Below are 15,751 nucleotides of genomic sequence, written 5' to 3'. Positions count from 1 at the left end.
TTGGCAAAACACCATTTCAGTTAACATGTTAACCCACATATCAATGACTGAATTTGTATTTCAGTATTAAAAGAATGGACCGGGGTCCACAGTTCACTAGAGGTGTCTCTCCCATAAGATAAAGGCATGTTGGGTGAACAAATTACAGTCGGGCAATTGACAAATAGAGAGGGCATAACAATACACATACATGGCATGATAAGTATAGTGAGATTTAATTGGGCATTACGACAAAGTACATAGACCGCCATCCAACCGCATCTATGCCTAAAAAGTCCACCTTCAGAGTTATCGTCCGAACCCCTTCCAAGTATTAAGTTGCAAAGCAACAGACAATTGCATTAAGTATGGTGCGTAATGTAATCAATAACTACATCCTCGAACATAGCATCAATGTTTTATCCCTAGTGGCAACAAGCACAACACAACCTTAGGGCTTTCGTCACTCTCCCGGTGTCAATGCAGGCATGAACCCACTATCGAGCATAAATACTCCCTCTTGGAGTTACTAGCATCAACTTGGCCGGAGCCTCTACTAATAACGGAGAGCATGCAAGATCATAAACAACACATATGAAATAACTTGATAATTAACATAACATGGTATTCTCTATCCATCGGATCCCGACAAACACAACATAGAGTATTACAGATAGATGATCTTGATCATGTTAGGCAGCTCACAAGATCCAACAATGAAGCACAATGAGGAGAAGACAACCATCTAGCTATTGCTATGGACCCATAGTCCAGGGGTGAACTACTCACTCATCACTCCGGAGGCGACCATGGCGGTGTAGAGTCCTCCGGGAGATGAATCCCCTCTTCGGCAGGGTGCCGGAGGAGATCTCCGAATCCCCCGAGATGGGATCGGCGGCGGCGGCGTCTCGCAAGGTTTTCCGTATCGTGGTTTTTCGCCTCGGGGGTTTCGCGACGGAGGCTTTAAGTAGGCGGAAGGGCAGAGTCGGGGGCCCGACGAGGGGCCCACACCATAGGGCGGCGCGGGCCCCCTTGGCCGCGCCGCCATGTGGTGTCGCCACCTCGTGGCCCCACTTCGTATGCTCTTCGGTCTTCCGGAAGGTTCGTGGCGAAATAGGCCCCTGGGTCTTCGTTTCGTCCAATTCCGAGAATATTTCGTTACTAGGATTTCGAAACCAAAAACAGCAGTAAAACGGAACCGGCACTTCGGCATCTTGTTAATAGGTTAGTTCCAGTAAAATGCACGAATATGACATAAAGTGTGCATAAAACATGTAGGTATCATCAATAATATGGCATAGAACATAAGAAATTATCGATACGTCGGAGACGTATCAAGCATCCCCAAGCTTAGTTCTGCTCGTCCCGAGCATGTAAAACGATAACAAAGATAATTTCTGAAGTGATATGCCATCATAACCTTGATCATACTATTTGTAAACATATGTAGTGAATGCAACGATCAAAACAATGGTAATGACATGAGTAAACAAGTGAATCATAAAGCAAAGACTTTTCATGAATAGTACTTCAAGACAAGTATTAATAAGTCTTGCATAAGAGTCAACTCATAAAGCAATAAATCAAAGTAAAGGTATTGAAGCAACACAAAGGAAGATTAAGTTTCAGCGGTTGCTTTCAACTTGTAACATGTATATCTCATGGATAATTGTCAACATAGAGTAATATAACAAGTACAATATGCAAGTATGTAGGAATCAATGCACAGTTCACACAAGTGTTTGCTTCTTGAGGTGGAGAGAAATAGGTGAACTGACTCAACATAAAAGTAAAAAGAATGGTCCTTCAAAGAGGAAAGCATCGATTGCTATATTTGTGCTAGAGCTTTTATTTTGAAAACATGAAACAATTTTGTCAACGGTAGTAATAAAGCATATGAGTTATGTACATTATATCTTACAAGTTGCAAGTCTCATGCATAGTATACTAATAGTGCCCGCACCTTGTCCTAATTAACTTGGACTACCGGATCTTTGCAATGCACATGTTTTAACCAAGTGTCACAATGGGGTACCTCCATGCCGCCCGTACAAAGGTCTAAGGAGAAAGCTCGCATTTTGGATTTCTCGCTTTTGATTATTCTCAACTTAGACATCCATACCGGGACAACATGGACAACGTGATAATGGACTCCTCTTTAATGCATAAGCATGTGGCAACAATTATTATTCTCATATGAGATTGAGGATATATGTCCAAACCGAAACTTCCACCATGAATCATGGCTTTAGTTAGCGGCCCAAAGTTCTTCTCTAACAATATGCATGCTCCAACCATGAAGGTGGTAGATCTCTCTTACTTCGTGACAAGACGGACATGCATAGCAACTCACATGATATCCAACAAAGAATAGTTGATGGCGTCCCCGTAAGCATGGTTATCGCACAACAAGCAACTTAATAAGAGATAAAGTGCATAAGTACATATTCAATACCACAATAGTTTTTAAGCTATTTGTCCCATGAGCTATATATTGCAAAGGTGAATGATGGAATTTTAAAGGTAGCACTCAAGCAATTTACTTTGGAATGGCGGATAAATACCATGTAGTAGGTAGGTATGGTGGACACAAATGGCATAGTGGTTGGCTCAAGGATTTTGGATGCATGAGAAGTATTCCCTCTCGATACAAGGTTTAGGCTAGCAAGGTTATTTGAAACAAACACAAGGATGAACGGTACAGCAAAACTCACATAAAAGACATATTGTAAACATTATAAGACTCCATACCGTCTTCCTTGTTGTTCAAAACTCAATACTAGATGTTATCTAGACTCTAGAGAAACCAAATATGCAAACCAAATTAGCAAGCTCTAAGTATTTCTTCATTAATGGGTGCAAAGTATATGATGCAAGAGCTTAAACATGAGCACAACAATTGCCAAGTATCAAATTATCCAAGACATTTTAGAGTTACTACATGTAGCATTTTCCAATTCCAACCATATAACAATTTGACGAAGAAGAAACTTCGCCATGAATACTATGAGTAGAGCCTAAGGACATATTTGTCCATATGCTACAGCGGAGCGTGTCTCTCTCCCACAAAGTGAATGCTAGGATCCATTTTATTCAAACAAAACAAAAAACAAAAACAAACCGACGCTCCAAGCAAAGTACATAAGATGTGACGGAATAAAAATATAGTTTCGTGGGAGGAACCTGATAATGTTGTCGATGAAGAAGGGGATGCCTTGGGCATCCCCAAGCTTAGACGCTTGAGTCTTCTTATAATATGTAGGGGTGAACCACCGGGGCATCCCCAAGCTTAGAGCTTTCACTCTCCTTGATCATATTGCATCATACTCCTCTCTTGATCCTTGAAAACTTCCTCCACACCAAACTCGAAACAACTCATTAGAGGGTTAGTGCATAATAAAAATTCACATGTTCAGAGGTGACACAATCATTATTAACACTTCTGGACATTGCATAAAGCTACTGGACATTAATGGATCAAAGAAATTCATCCAACATAGCAAAAGAGGCAATGCAAAATAAAAGGCAGAATCTGTCAAAACAGAACAGTCCGTAAAGATGGATTTTATTAGGCCACCAGACTTGCTCAAACGAAAATGCTCAAATTGAATGAAAGTTGCGTACATATCTGAGGATCATGCTCGTAAATTGGCTTAATTTTCTGAGCTTCCTACAGGGAGGTAGACCCAGATTCGTGACAGCAAAGAAATCTGGAACTGCGCAGTAATCCAAATCTAGTACTTACTTTACTATCAAAGACTTTACTTGGCACAACAAAACTCAAAACTAAGATAAGGAGAGGTTGCTACAGTAGTAAACAACTTCCAAGACACAAATATAAAACAAAAATACTGGAGTAAAAACATGGGTTGTCTCCCATAAGCGCTTTTCTTTAACGCCTTTCAGCTAGGCGCGTAAAGTGTAACTCAAGTAACATCGAGAGACGAAGCATCAACATCATAATTTGTTCTAATAATAGAATCATAAGGTAACTTCATTCTCTTTCTAGGGAAGTGTTCCATACCTTTCTTGAGAGGAAATTGATATTTAATATTACCTTCCTTCATATCAATAGTAGCACCAACGGTTCGAAGAAAAGGTCTTCCGAATATAATGGGGCAAGATGCATTGCATTAAATATCCAAGGCAACAAAATCAACGGGGACAAGGTTATTGTTAACCATAATATGAACATTATCAACTTTCCCCAAAGGTTTCTTTTTAGCATTATCAGCGAGATTAACATCCAAATAACAATTTTTCAATGGTGGCAAGTCAAGCATATCATAGACTTTCTTAGGCATAACGAAATACTTGCACCAAGATCACATAAAGCATTACAATCAAAATCTTTGACTCTCATTTTAATGATGGGCTCCCAACCATCCTCTAGCTTTCTAGGAATAGAAGTTTCAAGTTTTAGTTTCTCTTCTCTAGCTTTTATGAGAGCATTTGTAATATGTTTTGTGAAAGCCAAGTTTATAGCACTAGCATTGGGACTCTTAGCAAGTTTTTGCAAGAACTTTATAACTTCAGAGATGTGGCAATCATCAAAATCTAAATCATTACAATCTAAAGCAATGGGATTATCATCCCCAAGGTTGGAAAAAATTTCAGCAGCTTTATCACAAGCAGCTTTCAGCAGCTTTAGCAGTTTCGTGTAATTTTACGCGCTTTGCACTAGGAGTAGAAACATTACCAACACCAATTATTTTACCATTGATAGTAGGAGGTGCAGCAACATATGAATCATTAGCATTGCTAGTGGTGGTAATAGTCCAAACTTTAGCTACATTTTCCTTTTTAGCTAGTTTTTCATTTTCTTCTCCATCCCACCTAGCACGCAGCTTCAGCCATTAATCTTATATTCTCATTAATTCTAACTTGGATGGCATTTGCTGTAGTAACAATTTTATTTTCAATATCATCAGGTTTAGCAGCCATTTTATTAATTAAAGAAGATTGTGACGCAGACATGTATGAGATTCGGTCTTCAGCATTTGCAAGTTTAGTTTGCAACCCGTAAATCTCCATATTCAAATTTTCAAGTTGATTTCCTATTTTCTTCAACAAGGTAGATTGCTCATTCATAGTTTTAGTAAACAATTTATTTTGTTCATACTCGTGATTGCATAAAGCTCTTGGTGGACCTTTCAATTTCTAACATCTTTTCCTCATTAGGTGAAACATATCTACCATAAGAATTACCATTAGCAGGATGTGGTCTAGAATTTTGAGCAACCAATGAAGCTAACGGAACATTATTAGGATCAACATTAGTCCTACCATTAACAAGCATAGACATAATAGCATCAATCTTATCACTCAAGGAAGAGGTTTCTTCAACGGAATTTACCTTCTTACCTTGTGGAGCTCTTTCCGTGTGCCATTCGTAGTAATTAACCATCATATTATCAAGAAGCTTTGTTGCTTCACCAAGAGTGATGGACATAAAGGTACCTCCAGCAGCTGAATCCAATAAATTCCGCGAAGAAAAATTTAATCCTGCATAGAAGGTTTGGATGATCATCCAAGTAGTCAGTCCATGGGTTGGGCAATTTTTAACTAGAGATTTCATTCTTTCCCAAGTTTGAGCAACATGTTCATTATCTAATTGTTTAAAATTCATTATGCTACTCCTCAAAGATATAATTTTAGCAGGGGGATAATATCTACCAATAAAAGCATCCTTGCATTTAGTCCATGAATCAATACTATTCTTAGGCGAGAGATAGCAACCAATCTTTAGCTCTTCCTCTTAATGAGAAAGGGAACAATTTTAATTTTATAATGTCACCATCTACATCTTTATATTTTTGCATTTCACATAGTTCAACAAAATTATTGAGATGGGCAGCAGCATCATCGAACTAACACTCGGAAAATTGCTCTCTCATGACAAGATTAAGTAAAGCAGGTTTAATTTCAAAGAATTCTCGTCGTAGTAGCAGGTGGAGCAATAGGTGTGCATAGGAAATCATTATTATTTGTGCTAGTGAAGTCACACAACTTAGTATTTTCAGGGTTGGCCATTTTAGCAGTAGTAAATAAAACAAACTAGATAAAGTAAATGCAAGTAAACTAATTTTTTGTGTTTTTGATATGGCAAACAAGACAGTAAATAAAGTAAAACTAGCAACTAATTTTTTTGTGTTTTGATATAATGCAGCAAACAAAGTAGTAAATAAAATAAAGCAAGACAAAAACAAAGTAAAGAGATTGAGAAGTGGAGACTCCCTTGCAGCGTGTCTTGATCTCCCGGCAACGGCGCCAGAAATTTGCTTGATGCGTGTAGATGACACGTCCGTTGGGAACCCCAAGAGGAAGGTGTGATGCGCACAGCGGCAAGTTTCCCTCAGTAAGAAACCAAGGTTTAATCGAACCAGTAGGAGTCAAGAAGCACGTTGAAGGTTGATGGCGGCGGGATGTAGTGCGGCGCAACACCGGAGATTCCGGCGCCAACGTGGAACCCGCACAACACAACCAAAGTACTTTGCCCCAACGAAACAAGTGAGGTTGTCAATCTCACCGGCTTGCTGTAACAAAGGATTAACCGAATTGTGTGGAAGATGATTGTTTGCAGAGAAAACAAGTAAAACAAGTATTGCAGCAGATTTGTATTTCAGTATTAAAAGAATGGACCGGGGTCCACAGTTCACTAGAGGTGTCTCTCCCATAAGATAAAGGCATGTTGGGTGAACAAATTACAGTCGGGCAATTGACAAATAGAGAGGGCATAACAATGCACATACATGGCATGATAAGTATAGTGAGATTTAATTGGGCATTACGACAAAGTACATAGACCGCCATCCAACTGCATCTATGCCTAAAAAGTCCACCTTCAGGTTATCGTCCGAACCCCTTCCAGTATTAAGTTGCAAAGCAACAGACAATTGCATTAAGTATGGTGCGTAATGTAATCAATAACTACATCCTCGAACATAGCATCAATGTATTATCCCTAGTGGCAACAGACACAACACAACCTTAGGGGTTTCTGTCACTCCCCGTGTGTCAATGCAGGCATGAACCCACTATCGAGCATAAATACTCCCTCTTGGAGTTACTAGCATCAACTTGGCCAGAGCCTCTACTAATAACGGAGAGCATGCAAGATCATAAACAACACATATGAAATAACTTGATAATTAACATAACATGGTATTCTCTATCCATCGGATCCCGACAAACACAACATAGAGTATTACGGATAGATGATCTTGATCATGTTAGGCAGCTCACAAGATCCAACAATGAAGCACAATGAGGAGAATACAACCATCTAGCTACTGCTATGGACCCATAGTCCAGGGGTGAACTACTCACTCATCACTCCGGAGGCGACCATGGCGGTGTAGAGTCCTCCGGGAGATGAATCCCCTCTCCGGCGAGGTGCCGGAGGAGATCTCCGTAATCCCCCGAGATGGGATCGGCGGCGGCGGCGTCTCGCAAGGTTTTCCGTATCGTGGTTTTTCGCCTCGTGGGTTTCGCGACGGAGGCTTTAAGTAGGCGGAAGGGCGAGTCGGGGCCCGACGAGGGGCCCACACCATAGGGCGGCGCGGGCCCCCCGGCCGCGCCGCCATGTGGTGTCGCCACCTCGTGGCCCCACTTCGTATGCTCTTCGGTCTTCCGGAAGGTTCGTGGCGAAATAGGCCCCGGGTCTTCGTTTCGTCCAATTCCGAGAATATTTCGTTACTAGGATTTCTGAAACCAAAAACAGCAGAAAACGAGAACCGGCACTTCGGCATCTTGTTAATAGGTTAGTTCCAGAAAATGCACGAATATGACATAAAGTGTGCATAAAACATGTAGGTATCATCAATAATATGGCATAGAACATAAGAAATTATCGATACGTTGGAGACGTATCAGTGACTCCTTCGATTATCCAAATAGAGTTTTGTTTGGTTGAGTATATCTTGAATATTTTGCTGCTGTAGGTAACATGTTTAGTGAGCTTCCATGCTTGTTCTAAGTGGTAGAAACTAGTTTTGATGCATGATTAGTACTCTAGCAAGTTCCTATGGTAGTTTCCCTCAATTATATGTCACCAAATCAAGTTTTATATTTTTTGTTGAAAATTTCAGAAAGGAGATGAAGAAGTTCAAATTTGGAGAATTGTTCAAGAAAGGAACAACCAGCACCGGCGTGGAACCCAGACCCTCGATGGGATTGAACTCCACTTAGGCCAAAAGCCTAAGCTTGGGGGGAGGTATACCGGCATCACTCATTCTTTGCATATTATGGTTGCTAGATACTTGTATATACTTGTTTAGTTTGTTTGAGTGGTTTTCTAATGAGAGGAAGATGATATTTGGGGAAGTGCTGCCTGAAAACAGATTCTGGACTGTTACTAGAAAAATTCGTGCGCACAGCCAGAGCGTTATTTTGAGCTGCCAATTTTTGTGCATGTTCCCCATGTTGTTATCTAACTTTCATTAGTTGAACACTTTTCTATCTGAGCAACGTAAGATTTTTGTAAAAATCGATTTCTGTACTGCTGTCAGGTTTTGGCAGATTACTGGCATCTCTCTTTTTTTTTTTGTGTTTCTTTTAGTTTGCTATTTCTTGCTTTCACTTTGTTTCTTTCCCAAAACACAAAAAGACCAAAAATATTTCTGTTGTTTCTCTTCATCATTTGTTTATCTTGGTTTCTTGCATTTGTTTCGCTTTATTTGCTATTGCTAGTTTGCTATAAGAAAACCCAAAAAGATTTTGCTTTGTTTGCTTGTTTCCTTTTGTTCTTGTTCTCAAACTCGAAAACACCAAAAATATTTGCTGTTCTTCTTTGGTTTGTAAAGTTCATCATGAGTTCAATGGTCTTCGGTGGCTGGAGCGTGGTTTTCATTTCATATTATCCAAGCTACACAAGTGAAAAGGCAATAATGACGATCTACGACAATCTGATTATGGTGAGAGGCTGGTATGAACTCTATTTGTTTTCATTTTTGTACATATACTCATCCATGTGAGCATGCTTAGTTGGTTCATGTGAGGTATATGTCATTTAAGAAAGTCTAGTAGTTCATGATCTCTCATGTTTAGCTCCAATTTATTAATATGAGTAGCATGTCATGGATGTTTGCTTGCATTGTTTTATTCATAAGTAAGTATGGCATTGTGGTATCCTCCTCTGAATAATTCATTTATATCGACTTGGCACATGCTCACGCATGCATATGACTGAACAAAAGTCAATTAAGCCTCAATGATTTACATTGCTTCAGAGTTCTTGTATCACTTTTATGCCTCGATTAATTTATTTTGCCGCAAGCATGATTATGACGAGTTACTGCTCTCTTTATTTGTCGCTCCCTAGTCTTTTGCTAGCCTTCACTTGTACTGAGCGGGAACGCTGCTCGTGCCTCCAAACACATGAAAACCAAGTTATTCCAGAGTGTCCACCATAAATACCTATGCATGGCATTTCAAACCATTCCAAGTAAATTCTCATGCGCTACCTTTAAAACCTTCAAAATGCTTCTCAAATTGTGTTAATGTTTCATAGCTCATGAGGAAGTATGTGGTGTTTAGCTTTCAACCTTGTCATTTACTTTTGACGGACTCTCATATGGACTAGTGGCACATCTGCTTATCCAATAATTTTGCAAAAAGAGTCGGCAATGGGATTCCCAGTCCCGAATTAATTAATTTAAATAGACACTCCTCCATGGTTTGTGATTGTTGGACGGCACCCGAAGGATTCGGTTAGCCATGGCTTGTGTAAGCAAAGGTTGGGGGAGTGTCATCATCATAATAAAACTAAATTAAAAAGGCACTCCTTCATGGTATGTGATTGTTGGCAGGCACCCGAGGATTCGGTTAGCCATGGTTTGTGTAAGAAAGGTGGGAAGGAGTGCCACATCAACATGCAAATAATTCATGGGAGCCGCTCTTGAAAGTCCGGTTGGCGAGGTAGTTGGTGTACCCATTACCATTCGTTGACAACAACAAACACCTCTCAAAATAATTTTACTTCTGCTTTACAAATGAAAAGCTCTAGCGCATGTTAATCCCTGCTTCCCTCTGCGAAGGGTCAATCTTTTACTTTTATGTTGTGTCTCCATCCTTTCTTTGAGCACTTTCTTGAGAGCACAACTGTCATTCTTAGTGTAATATGCTTGTCTCAAAATATGATTGATTGTGGTATAACTTTGATGCTTTTATCTTTGACAATCACTACTTCTAGTCTTTCTATGAACTCCAGAGGTCCCCGGGCATTTATGTTTTGCCGATCAAATACAGGCAAGCGAGATACCATTTTATCATACTCTCTTATGAACATTGCAATCCTGCTTATATACATGATTCATGATGCTTATTATTAATTGTTGGTACCTCTTCATGATTGACATAGCTGTTAGATGATCTTATTTGCATATATCTTATTATGAACTGCTTAAGTATTAGCCATATCATGAGAATATATACATCATATGAACAAATGTGTTCGTGAAAGTTCTTTTATCGCTCAGTTGTTAACTGAATTGCTTGAGGACAAGCAATAAGCTAAGCTTGGGGGGAGTTGATACGTCCAAAACGTATGTACTTTCCCGAACACTTTTGCTATTGTTTTGCCTCTAATTTGTGTATTTTGGATGCAACTAACACGGACTAACGCTGTTTTCAGCAGAACTGTTCTGGTGTCTCATTTTTGTGCAGTAAATCCAACTTTCGGGAAAAACCTCGGGATTTTGACGGAAGGCCCTATTTTCCCGAATCGCGACGGAGCCGGAAGGACAAATCAAGTGGAGGCCCGAGGGCCCCACACCATAAGGCGGCGCGGCCTAGGGGGCCCGCGCGGCCCTATGGTGTGGCCCCCTCGGCTGGCCTCCGACGCCCTCCTTCGGACTATTTATCGGCCTCGACCTAAAAACGCACGGGGAGAAGTCGAAGTCGCCAGAAACCCTCCAGAACGCCGCCACATCGCGAAACTCCGTCTCGGGAGCCGAAGTCTCCGTTACGGCACTCCGCCGGGACGGGGAATTGGAGGAGATCATCGCCGCCATCACCACCGACGCCTCTTCATCAACCAGCCATGTTTCCCCCATCCATGTGTGAGTAATTCCCCCGCTGTAGGCCGAAGGGGATGGTAGGGATTGGATGAGATTGGTCATGTAATAGGATAAGATTGTTAGGGCATAGTGCCTAGTATCCGTAGATGTTACTTTTATGATATTGTTGCAACTTGTTATGCTTAATGCTTGTCACTAGGGCCCGAGTGCCATGATCTCAGACCTGAACATGTTATTGATTCATGAAGATATTCGTTGTTTATGATCTTACCTGCAAGTTGTATACACATGTCGCTGTCCGGAACCAATGGCCCCGAAGTGACAGAAATTGGGACAACCGGAGGGGATGGTAGTGGCGTGAGGATCACATGTGTTCACGGAGTGTTAATGCTTTGCTCCGGTACTCTATTAAAAGGAGTACCTTAATATCCAGTAGTTTCCCTTGAGGCCCGGCTGCCACCGGCTGGTAGGACAAAAGATGTTGTGCAAGTTTCTCATTGCGAGCACGTATGACTATAATTGGAACACATACCTATTGATTGATTAGTACTTGGATACCGTTTTATTATTATATGCAAATGCCCTGCTATGATTGTTACATGAGTTTCTCTCATCCATGCAACGCCCGTTATCCGTCCCCGTGCCTACGGTATTTTAATCCTGCTGTTTACTAAAATCACTATTGCTGTCTTTGTTACTTTCTGTCGCTATTATTTCACTACTGCTACTACTATAAAACTGTTACTATCGATAAACTCTTGCGAGCAAGTCTGTTTCCAGGTGCAGCTGAATTGACAACTCCGCTGTTAAGGCTTTCAAGTATTCTTTGTCTCCCCTTGTGTCGAATCAATAAATTGGGTTTTACTTCCCTCGAAGACTGTTGCGATCCCCTATACTTGTGGGTCATCAACGCCCAGAGACGCCCACGCACGCCAGCGCGCATGGTGAGCGCCACAGACACGCACGGGCACGACGTCGCCCGGCCAGCTCCGTTGACCCCCTACGCTCTCCTCGCATCACCTGCTCCCCTACGTCACCAGCAACCGCCAAGACACGCCCATTGGCTCGCGCCGCACCTGTAGACGACGACATCAACGACGCCCTCCGCCGCGGTACTGCGAGCTCGCGTCATGCGCCCGTCCTCGCCCTGGCCTCGTTTTCACCGCAATCACGCCCAGCGTCACCGCCGTGACGTCGCCAAGTGACGAGCGTCAGCGCCAGTGCCTCTCCGCCCCTGTAGCAACGTCGTCGCAGTTGACCTCACCGCCAGACCACGACCACCATCCGCCGCTATAAAAGGAGCCATCCCCGCGCTCAACTCTTCACACAACCAGCTTCCCCTCTCCTCTCTGCCTCGCCTAGCCACCTCGCCGCTCGACATTGCACCGTAGCGCCGCCCAATTTCACCCTCACTGCCCGTAGCCGCCGCAGAAGCTCGCCGTCGATTTCGGCCACCGTTGGAGACGCCGACGGTACCAGCTGCTTCGCCGTCGTCAACCACTTCACCGCGCACACTGCCAACCCTAGCTGGAGCACCGGTGAGCTCTCCCACCCCCTAGCCTTGCCGCCAGTAGCTCCTCCTCTCGTCGCCGTCGACGATGAACCCGAGCCGTTGGATTCACTTCTAATCCTGCGGCGCAGATAGGAGCGTAACGGTTCGGCGTCTAAACGCCACTGACATGTGGCTCCCACTGTCAGGCGGCCCGCGGCGTGCGAGACACGCTAGCTGGGTCGGCCCGTTTATTTTTCCCTCTGTGCAGCCCACTTCTTTTCCCGCCAGGCCCGCTCAATTCAAATTCGAATTTTCGAATTAATCAATTTGCTCACAGATGCGGTTTTCAAATTTAAATAGAATCAAATATACTTGGCCAAATTTAATAAATTTTATATATTTGGAAAGCTGAGAAAATTATCTAAACAACTACACTGGCCTCAACCCTAAATTCGTTGTAGAATTAGTGTGATAAAAATAACAAGGCAGGGCCTTTTGCAAATTCAAACATTTATTAAAAATCAACCAAAAATGCTTTTGAGTTGATTCCAACTCTCAAAAATCACATTTAACATTGTCTATCAGAATATATAAAAATATGACATAGTTGTTTGTATGATCATGGTCTAGATTAAAAAATGGCTCTATGGCTATTTCTAGTCCATTTAAATTACCCAAAAATATTTACTAAATAATATGGGAGCTATTCTCTCATTTAAATCTTGTCTCAAGTAACTCAACATGAGGTAGTGACTATGGTCTAATTGCTCTCATATTGAATTATTTGATGACATTAAATCATTACCATGTTAAGATTAAATTGCATGAGGTGTATCACCTCATTTAAATCATTTTCCCAAATGATGATTATGAAGTGTTGACCTTGGTCAACATGAGTTCATATATTATCATATGAGGAAATTAACTCTTAACAAGATTCAATGAGAGGAAATTATTTCTCCAAAGAATTAAATAGAAGCTTTAATTAATATTTGTAATGAGAGGAAATTATTTTTCTTAAGAAGAAAACAAATTCAACCAACATAATAATCATGTTGCTAGCCTAGCTTGTGTGACTTATGTGTGCGCTTAGTCTAGCTTTTAAGTTTTGTTTGGTGATTGTGTACTCCGTATCCGTGTTTAGACGCTAGTACCGAGGAGTACCAGGAGGAGGAGGAGGTCTACTTCCAAGGAGAAGAAGACCACTTTGATCAATACACCAACCAAGGCAAGCTAATATTCTTGCTAAGTGCAAAGCTCTACCAGAGCAAGGCACCACCACATTTTACTTTATGCTTAATGATTCCATCCCAAGTTTTACTTTACAAGCTTTACTGGTTTTGGTTTATCAAAGTTTACTTTTTGATTCATGATTCACTTGGTCTAGAGTAGAACAAGATCATCAAAATTAGCCTATAGCAATGAAAGCTAGATAGCACCCCTCATGACTAGTTGCTAGTGCTAACAAATAAAATTGACTACTCTAGATGGGAACATGGTGAAATGAAATGACATTGAATGATTTTGAAGGTGAATGTGACTTGAATGATTTGATGAACTTGATAAAAACTGATGATTGGGTTCGGATGCGATACCATTGCAATTTACCAGTACCCCCACAATACCTGATTATGGGTAGGGCTTAACTGGAAGTTTATGTGTCTTAGTATGGGTTCCCTCTAAACAAGCGTCATAGGGGTTATGCCGAGGCTGCCTCCGTTATAAGTGAAATGATGTGAAATGAGGTGAATGTCCGGCCCAAGCCCTGTGCAGTTCCCATGCTGACGGTTTGTCTTCACTGGGAGGCCAAGCTCATGGGGAGAGGTGTCTATACTAGGATATGTAAGTGAAAGGTTATGGTTGATGATCCGCGTACTGAGTTACGATTATTCAGGGTTATCCCCGACGGATGTAATCAAATGTTGTGGCACAAGTGTGCAACCTCTGCAAAGTGTAAAACTATTCGAATAGCCGTGTCCACGGTTACGGACGATTGGAAAGGCCATACTGTTCCGTTGTCAGATGTTTTCTGAATTGAATGGTGAAATGAATGGTGACATGAATGGTGAACTTGAATTGAATCACCACTGTGTTGTGGGATTGACACTAATGTTCCCACTTGAGTTAGTTAGCAAATGAGGAGTCTTTTACTAAATGTTTATGAACTAAAATTGGCTTTATGCAAATAAACCTAGAGCTTAGTAACCTCTTAATAGAATTAAGGGTACTTACACTAGTATTAGTTTGCGAGTACTTTAAAATTACTCACGGTTGTGTCCCTGACTATTCAAATGGCCAGACTATGAAGAGGAGCAGCAGTATGAAGATGACGGCCAGCAGGACGTCTACAACAACTAGGAGATCTTCTTACGTCAAGCGTTGGCCTATGGAATTAGATAGTCCACTACTACTACTACACTTCCGCTTTGTAATATTTGTGATGTTCGTTGATCAATAGATCAACTATGGTTGTAATATTGGATCATGTGATCTACTTTTATAAGACGAGTATGGTTTGTAATGAATGGTGACTTATGATATCAACTGTTATGTCTCGCAATAACATTATTCCAGGGATTGCGATAAATGGCATAATAGGCATCTGGACTTAAAAATCCGGGTGTTGACACTTTGCGTGCCACAAAGTACTTTGGTGGGTTCATCTTTTCCATTCACTATCGGCAAAAGATACCCTACCGCCTATGACCCTCGCCCTAGCCCGGTAAGTCACGGCCCCCCCAAGATGACTCCATATATTTGGAACCTTCGATTTCATCACCGACCAGCTCGATAACATTCACATCCATGAAAATGACTTCACCTCAAGGGTAATCGAAGCGGTCGACGGCCGCCTCATCCCCACTGGGTTTCTCGAGTTGGAAAAGGCCATACTCATGGGGATGAGTTTGCGGGAAGACCAATCTTTTGACTCCAACAAGGCCGCCTCATCCCCACTGGGTTTCTCGAGCTAGCTGACTGCCCCTCCTATCTAGAAGGACATCCCCAAGACAGGGATGTCCAAGGGCGCAGCCCAAAGCACCAGACAACGCGCGACTCGAGTAAGGAGGTGCGGGGCTCAAGAGTTTTGAGGAGAAGATGGCATCCGTTTATCCCCCAAGACCGATGAGAAACGCCCAATATGTCTAGAGCATCAAGTTGCCCCAGACTCGGCTTGGTGGCCGGAAGAGCCCTACATGCTGTCGGTGCGTAGCCTCCCGTCAATTGCCCGTAAAAGAGGAGCGTGCACCAGGCTCCGAGCCAC

This window comes from Lolium rigidum, chromosome 6 (assembly GCF_022539505.1).
Source record: "Lolium rigidum isolate FL_2022 chromosome 6, APGP_CSIRO_Lrig_0.1, whole genome shotgun sequence".
NCBI lineage: Eukaryota > Viridiplantae > Streptophyta > Magnoliopsida > Poales > Poaceae > Lolium > Lolium rigidum.
The sequence above is the reverse complement of the archived record's forward strand: the minus strand, read 5'-3'. Positions refer to the sequence as shown.